We start from the raw sequence: 8,611 nt of genomic DNA on the forward strand, positions 1-8,611 counted from the left end.
CTCTCCGCCACTCCTCCCTTTTTGCGCTTGTTATTTTTGCTGTTTTCCACCACCATGGACTGTTGCCCTTTGCCATGTGCCACTCTGCCTTGGAGCCAGCCCAATATGGACTGAAACCTCCACAAAGTGTGAGCTAAATAAACCTCTCCTTCCCTAATTTTGGGTGTCAGGTATTTTGTCCCAGCAATGAGAGAAAAGTAACCAAGGCAACATGGAAAGTTAATTGGCTAATTTTAAATCCTGCTCAGAGCCGATTCATAGTGGTCTCCATCACAATACCCTTCCAGTACTGGGTGGCAGTGGGGACCTGTAGCTCCCAGCCAGCCACACAGTCACCAACAGACAGTGAATGAGGTGCATTTTGACTTCTGATACTTTCAGCTTATTACCAGGACGAAGCCCCCATTGTAAATTGAGGAGCATCTGTAAGTAGATAGATGAGGAGATTTGTTATGGGAGTTGGCTCACTCAAAGAAGGCTGTTGTGACTTGTGTCTAGATGTCCCCCCCCAAGCCTCGTGCAGTCACAGGAGGGGCTTCTCAGAAGTGGCTGGATCTCACTGTGTGATGCTGGGAATAAGGATGCATTGTTATTAAATTCATCCACTGATTGGTTTGGCATAGTTCTGGCCCAGCCTGGGTTTTGAGTGGGACCACCTGAAAGGCAGGTGGCCTGAAAGGGAGAAAAGGGAGAGGCAGGCTGCTGCTGCTTTGCTGTCTTCTGCCTACCCTGCCATGGACTATTTCTCCTCTACCATGCTGCCCTGCCTAGGAGCCAGCTGACTGGGGACTGAAATCTCTGGAAACAGTAAGCTAAAATAAACCTTCCTTCTCTTAATTTTGGGTGTCAGGTATTTTGTCTCAGCAATGAGAAAAGTGACTAAGACAAAGGCTAAGAAGTCTCCCAATGCGCTACCAGCAAGCTGGAGTCCCCAGAACCCTGGTGGTATGATTTAATCTAGAGTGAGTCCCATGGCCTGAGAATTTAGGGGAGATGGTGCCTGAGAGCCAAAGATGGACATTAGGGGGCTGGGGATTTAGCTCAGCGGCAAAAAGCGCCTGCCTGGCAAGCGCAAGGTCGTGAGTTCGGTTCCCGGTACCGGAGAAAAACCAAAAAAAAAAAAAAAAAGATGGACATTAGGCCAGGTGTGGTGGTACACACCTGTAATCTCAGCACTTAGGAGGCTGAGGCAGAAGGATTGCTGCAAATTTGAGGCCAGTCTGAACTGCATACTGAGACCTTGTCTCAAAAAGCCAAAAAAAAAGATGGACATTATTCAAGCTCAAGTAAGGAGAGAAGCTGGTGTACACCTGCAATCTTGGCACTGTAGGAGGCTGAGGCAGGAAGATTGCAAGTTCAAGTCCAGTGTGGGCAACTGATCAACTTAGACTGTCTCAAAATGAAAAATAAAAAAAAAGGGCCAAGGATGTAGCTTAGTGCAAAGACTCTGTGTTTAATCTCCAGTACACCCTACCCCACCACACAAAAGAGAGAATTCACCATCCTCCACCTTTTTTTTTTCCATCCTCCACCTTTTTGTTCTATTTGGGTCCTCTGCAGATTGGATGACATCCCTGCCCACACACCTACCCTGGAGAAGGCAGGTCCTTACTCAGTCTGCTGATTTCAGTGCCAATCTCTTCTGGGAAGAGATCTGAAAGGGTCCTACCAGCCCCCTGGGCATCCCTTGGCTGGCCAGTTTGGTATATGAGATTAACTGGGGGTTAGGGTTATAGATTAGTAGCACAAGTGCCTGCCTGGCAAGCACAACGTCCTGAGTTTGATTCCTGGTAAAAGAAAGAAAGAAAGAAAGAAAGAAAGAAAGAAAGAAAGAAAGAAAGAAAGAAAGAAAGAAAGAAAGAAAGAAAGAATTAACTGTTATGTCATTTACTTGTCTAGAGATATCTGGATTCTTTCCATATTTTGGCTCCTGTGAATAAGGTTGCTGTGAACACAAGAAAAGACATTTTGAACTTTGTAACTGATCAAAGCTCATCAATGCCTGAATCTATACATTAAGCCTTAAAATAATGTATAGATTTAATAAATAAAAATTAAATAATATAATGTATAGATTTGTCAGGCATGGTGGTGCATGCCCGTAATCCCAGCACTTAGAAGGCTGAGGCAGGAGGATCGCCATGAGTTCAAGCCCAACCTGCACTACATAGTGAGATCGTGTCTCAAAAAACAGATAAAAAATATATAAATCTCTGTTCAAGTCCTTAGTTTACATTGTGCATATACCCACAAGTAGAGTTGCAATTTACCATATGGCAATTTCATGTTTATCTTTTTTTTTAGGTTTTCTCCACATCCTCACTAAGACCCCCTATATTGTTTGTTTGGTGATAACATCACCCTGTTGAGTGAAGGGCAATCTCAGTGTGGTTTTATCTCCTGGTAGCTAATTGTGTTGAACTTCTTATGCTGTGGTATTGGCCATTTGTAAATCTTTTAGATAAATCTTTCAAATTCTTTGTCTATTTTTTAAAATGATCTGGAGGTTGAGGGGATTTATTGTTGATCCTATTGAGCACCAGTTCTATGTATGTTCTAGAAGGTGTCATCAGGTATGTGATTTGCAGACATACCTGTGGGTTGTATTTTTACTCTATTGATAATGTCTTTTTCATACAAGTGTTTCGCTTTTATGGAGTCCAATTTATTTATTCACTTTTGTTGTTTCTTTAGAGCTTTTATGTCATATTCAGGAAACCATTGCCTCTGGGTGTGGTGGTATAGGCCTGTAATCCCAGTACTCAGGAGGCTGAGGCAGGAAGATTGCCTTGAGTTTGAGGCCAGCCATGAGTTCAAAGCAAGCCTGAACTACATGGTGAAACCCTGTCTCAAAAAAAAAAAAAAAAAGAGGGAAGTGGGGAAAGAAATAATTGCCAAATCCAAAGTCATAAAGTGTGTGTGTGTGTGTGTGTGTGTGTGTGTGTGTGTGTGTGTTATTAGGATTGAACTCATGAGTGTTCTATCACTAACATGTAACCCCACCCCTTTTTATTTTTGAGGCACTAATTTGCCCACACTGGCTTTGAACTTGTGATCCTCCTAGCTCAGCCTCCTGAGTAGCTGGAATTACAGGCATATGCCATAATGCCTGGCTTGTCATAAAGCTTTTTATTTTATTTTATTTTATTTTATTTTATTTTATTTTTTTGAGAAAAGGTCTTGCTGTGTAGTCCAGGATGGCCTGGAACTCACTATGTAGTTCAGGCTGGCCTCAAACTTGCAGTGATCCTCCTGCTCCAGCCTCCTGAGTACTGAGATTATAGGCATACACCACCACACCTGGCTGTCATAAAGCTTTTATCCAATGTTTTAAGAGTTATAGCTTTAGACTGTATATCTATGTCTTTGATATATTTTGAATTAATTTTTATACATGCTGTTAGGTAGTAGTCAACCTCATTCTTTTGCATATGGATAACCAGTTTCCCCTGCACCATTTGTGGAAAATCATTTATTGTGTACAGAAGAGATTTTTCTGTACAATTGGTCATGTATCTGTCTTTTTGGGGGGGGGGTGTTTTTTCACACTGTCTAGATTACTGCAATTTTGTAGTAAATTTTATTATTTTTTTTTTGTCTTTTATTGTATTTATTTATTTATTTTGGGGTCTTTTTGAGACAAGGTCTTGCTATGCAGTTCAGGCTGGCCTTCAGCTCACTTTGTAGCCCAGGCTGGTCTCGAACTTGCAACGATCCTCCTGCCTCAGCCTCCCAGGTGCTGGGATTACAGGCGTGTGCCACCACACCAGACCTTTTCTTGTCTTTTTGAGACAAGGTCTTGCTATGCAGTTCAGGCTGAACTTGAGCTCATTTTGTAGCCCAGGCTGGCCTCAAACTTGCAATGATTCTCCTGCCTCAGCTTCCCGAGTGCTGGGATTACAGGCATGCGCCACCATACCCGGCTACTTGTGGTAAATTTTATTTTATTTTATTATTTTATTTTTTTGTAGTAAATTTTAAGAGCAGGAAGTGTTAGTTCTCTACATTTGCTCTTGTTTCTTAAGATTGTTTGGGATATCTTGAGTTTCCATATGAACTTTTTTTTTTTGTCTTTTTGAGACAGGGTCTCACTACAAAGTTCAGGTTGGCCTTGAGCCCGCTTTGTAGCCCAGGCTGGTCTCAAACTCGCAAGCATCACTCCTGCCTCAGCCTCCCAAGTGCTGGGATTACAGGCGTGTGCCAACACTCCTGGCTGTTTCAATATGAATTTAAGGATGGAATTTCCTATTTCTTCAAAAAGAAAATTAAGATTTTTTTCAATTTTTATTAGTATATTGTTCTGATACATAGTAAGTACATTCATTGTGGGGGAATTGGTACATATCTATATTCCAAAATCAAGACTTTTGACCCAGGAGAAAGTCGGGCGTGGTGGCGCAAGCCTGTAATCCCAGCATTCGGGAGGCTGAGGTAGGAGGATCGTTGAGAGTTTGAGACCAGCCCGAGCTATAAAATGAGCTCAAGCCCTGCCTGAACTGTATAGCAGATCCTGTCTCAAAAGACAAAAAAAAAAAAAAAAAAAAATTCTACTGTTGCCGGGCATAACGTCTGTGTTCCCAGCACTCAAGAGGCTGAGGCAGGAGGATTGCTGTGAGTTCAAAGCCAGCCTGGGCTACAAAGTGGGCTCAAGGCCAGCCTGAAATGCATAGCAAGACCCTGTCTCAAAAGACCAAAAAAAAAAAAAAAAAATTTTTTTTCTGTTGTTAGCTGGGTATGGTGGAACATGCCTGTATCCCAGCACTCTGGGAGGCTGAGGCAAGAGAATTGCAAGTTCAAGCCCATTCTGGGTACTTTAACGACTTGGTGACACTGTGTATCAAAATTTTAAAAAGAAAGAGAAAAAAAAAAAAGGCTGGGGATGTAGCTCTGCTTGAAGACCCTGGGTTCAACTGCCAGTACTGAAAATAAGTAGGTAAAACCCTGTAGTCCTGGGGCTTCGAGTGTAGCTCAGTGATACAGCACTTACTTGCCTAGCATGTGGGAGGCTCTGGATTTGATCCCTAGCACCATAAAAACACAGAAACACACACACACACACGCACACGCACACGCACACGCGCACACACACACACACACGCACACACACAAAGCCAGCAGTGAGGCATGGCGATGTACCCCTGTAAGCCCAACACTCAAGAGGCTGTGGCAGGAAGACTGCAAATTCTAGCCCAGCCAGGAGAATTTAGTAATTTAGCCAGACCCTGTCTCAAAATTAAAAAATAAAGGCCAGAAGTGGTGGTGCATGATGTAATCCCAGCACTTGGGAGGCTGAGGCAGGAGGATTGCTTTGAATTTGAGGCCAGCCTGGGCTACGTGATGAGTTCAAGGCCAGCCTGGACTACATAATAAGACCCTGTCTCAAAAAAAACCAAAATAAATACATAAATGAGGGCTGGGGATGCAGCTCAATGGTAATGCATTTAGGGAAGAGAGGAGCTTGACAAGAACCACCACCTATAGCCTCCCCGGCCCCGCCTTATGGGGAAGAACTCCTGTAATAATGTGAAACATGAAACCGAGCCCTTCATCTACTTTTTTCTTGGCCTCATGGGCCATTGTTCTGTTCAAGTGTGGTTAAGCACAAGGAGTGTGGCTCATACCCCGTGCCTGCCCTACGCTGAACAGGGCTGTAGCCTAAATTCCAAATCCAGGAGACACAGATCCCTGACCTTGCAAGGAAAACACCTCTATCTCCTGGACTGGATTCTGTTGGGGCATTCTCTTCTCCGCACTTCTTTTTTGTGGTTATAAAACAATAAGTAAAATGGCTTTTATTTGTACTCATTCCCCAATATCCCATTTTTCTTTCAAAATCCATTCTTTGCCAGGTGTGGTGGCACATGTCTGTAATCCCAGCATTCAGGGAGCTGAGGCAGGAGGATTGAAAGTTTCAGTTCAGCCTGGCAATTTAGCACTAAGTGAGAGACTCTGTCTTAATACTTCTAAAGTTTAGAAAGGGATAGGAATATGGCTCAGTATGAAAACCCTGGGTTCCATCCCCAGTACTGGAAAAAAAAAAAAATTCCTTTATAAAATAAATCATGTCCGGGCATGGTGGTGCATGCCTGTAATCCCAGCACTTGGAGGGGGAGCGCTGAAGCAGGAGGATCGTTGCAAGTTTAAGACCAGCCTGGCTACAAAGTGAGCTCAAGTCCAGCCTGACCTGCATAGCAAGACCCTGTCTCAAAAAGACAATAAAATAAAATAAATGATTTTGAGATGTGAAGAAAAAAAGATTAAAAAGAAGAAAACAGTTTCTGATCACTTTTTTTTTTTTTTTTTTTTGGTAGTACCGGGGATCAAACTCACAACCTTGCGCTTGCCAGGCAAGCGCTTATGCCACTGAGCTATATCCCCAGCCCCTTTCTGATCACTTTTGGAGCAGGGAGCCAATTCACAGTTTTGAAAACTGAGAAGGGAAAATTCAGTATTTGAATAAGTCACTTTTTACCTGAGAGAAAACTTTGGCTATGTGTGTAACAGGAGACCGTTCACAGGAAGTGTTCATAGGAGCATTGTTTCCAAGAACAAAAACCTGGAAATTCCAATGACATCTTCAGGATAGACCAGCAGTGGCTTAAACAGGTGAGTGCACCGCAGTGAAAGGTGAATAAAAGCGGTGGGGGGGATCTGAGTACCGTTTCCAGTGAAAAAGCAAACGACAAAGGAAAACAAGTTCAAAACCAGCATGTTATATATACATGTATATGTACTTTCTTTTCTTTTTGAGACAGGATCTTGCTATGCAGTTCAGGCTGGCCTTGAGCTCACTTTGTAGTCCAGACTGGTCTCGAACTCGCAACGATCCTCCTGCCTCAGCCTCCTGAATGCTGGGATTACAGGCGTTCGCCATCACACACGGCCTTTCTGTTCTTTAAAACACAGAAATCGGGGCTGGGGATTTAGCTCAGCGGCAAAGCGCCTGCCTGGCAAGCGCAAGGTCGTGAGTTCGGTTCCTGGTACCGGAACAAAAAACAAAAAACAAAAACAAACAAACAAAAAAAAAATACCACAGAAATCTAAACTGGCCATGAGGGACTGCACCTGAAATTCCAGCACTCTGGGAAGCTGAGGCAGGAAGATTACAAATTGGAGCCCAGCCTGGGCAAAACATCCACTTAGATCATATTTCTAAAACTGAAAAAAATTTTAAAAAGCCTGGGGATATAGCTCAATGCAAAAGCCCTGGGTTCAACCCCCCAGTACAGGGATTTGGGGAAGAGAACAACACCAAAACCAAACCAAACCAGAATTCAGGAGGGTGGCTGCACGTGGAGCATGCGGGTAGACGTCCGTGACAGTGGCAGTCTATCCATCCCTTGGCATACTAGGGTTCACGATACTAACTTTTTCTGTTTTGGTACTGGAAATCGAAACCACAACCTCGGTCTTGCCAGGCAGGCACTGTGTCGCTGAGCTATATCCCTGGCTCCCCTAACTTTAAAGTTATATAAATATGTGTGAATTTTAAGAGGGCCGTGCACAGGTCAATGATGTACATCACTAGCCAGGGATTACAAATCATTTTGTGGACTCCAAGTCTGCTTCTTCAAAACAGTTAACTGATGTTTTAAATCAGGGCCAGCCTTGACAGCAACTGAAATGAGTGGGAGGGGTGGTGACTATTTTCACTTTTCTCTTCCTGTTTTCTCAGAGCCTGGGAAAGCAAGTCAGAATTTCCAAGCTTTTCCAATTCCCACATGATTTCCTAATTTAGAACGAATTCAGAGAAAATAAGTCCTTTTCCATCTGGAGAAGCCTCCACTGCTCGCCCTGGAAGAGGCCTGGGGTGGGGGTGCTCAAACCCAGGTCCCCACCCTCGGCCAGCACACTCGTGGCCTCGGCACTGACATCCGCACCCTGCAGCCTGGAACCTGGGACCGTTAACCACTGCAAACGCCGTCCGAGCCCGGGCACCAGCAAGGAGGACTCGGGGGACGCGCAGGGGCCGAGGCACCCGGGGGTCTGGGACTTTGAGATCCAGGGCACAGAGGCAGAGAGAAGCCCACGGTTTACTCCGGGCACGTCCTGCACTCATCGTCCAGGGCCGCAGGTTGGCTGCTCCTTAAACCCGCGTTTCAGGGGGCAGGTGACAGCTCTCGCCGGCCCGCCGCGCGCTGAGGCCTGCTGAAGCCCACTATCCACGCTCCCTCCCCCGGCTGCGTCCAGATGGGGGCGGCCAGGGAATTAAAACGCGCTCGGGGCAGCAGCCAGCAGAGGCGCCCTGATGGCTCCGGACCCTCGTGGGGCTCAGCCGCCCGACCTCTGCGTGCGTAGCAGGCAAGGGCCTTTCCCCGTGCAGGGCAGGCGTCCTCAACCCCACAGCCCCAGCCCAGCAGCGCCGGTGGTGCTGCAGGCCCGCCCCAGGGTGACATCACCAAACTCCACCGGCCGGCGGCGGGAGGGGGCGGGGGACCCGAAATCCCCTAAAAACAGAGTGAGTAATCGGAGGGCCCGCCCTCCAGGCGGAGCCGGAGCTCAGCAGCGAGCCGAGCCCCCCGTCGCGTCAGCCCTAGGAGCGACCTCCAGGGGTGCAAGCTCTGCGTCCCGGGCACGGCGCGCGCTGCCTGCCCTCTCCCGGTCCCCGGCC

At 45.9% G+C, this 8,611-nt stretch overlaps 1 protein-coding gene across 1 annotated transcript in view; it reads left to right on the forward strand.

Moving 5' to 3' along the window:
* Window positions 1-8,466: 8,466 nt before the first annotated feature.
* Rela (v-rel avian reticuloendotheliosis viral oncogene homolog A) overlaps window positions 8,467-8,611 on the forward strand; it is a gene marked incomplete in the record, with an annotated part of 9,334 nt that continues 9,189 nt past the window's right edge. Inside the window, 1 exon segment of the mRNA XM_005384468.2 lies at window positions 8,467-8,611.

The sequence above is a fragment of the Chinchilla lanigera genome, unplaced genomic scaffold (assembly GCF_000276665.1).
Source record: "Chinchilla lanigera isolate Chin_1 unplaced genomic scaffold, ChiLan1.0 scaffold00021, whole genome shotgun sequence".
NCBI lineage: Eukaryota > Metazoa > Chordata > Mammalia > Rodentia > Chinchillidae > Chinchilla > Chinchilla lanigera.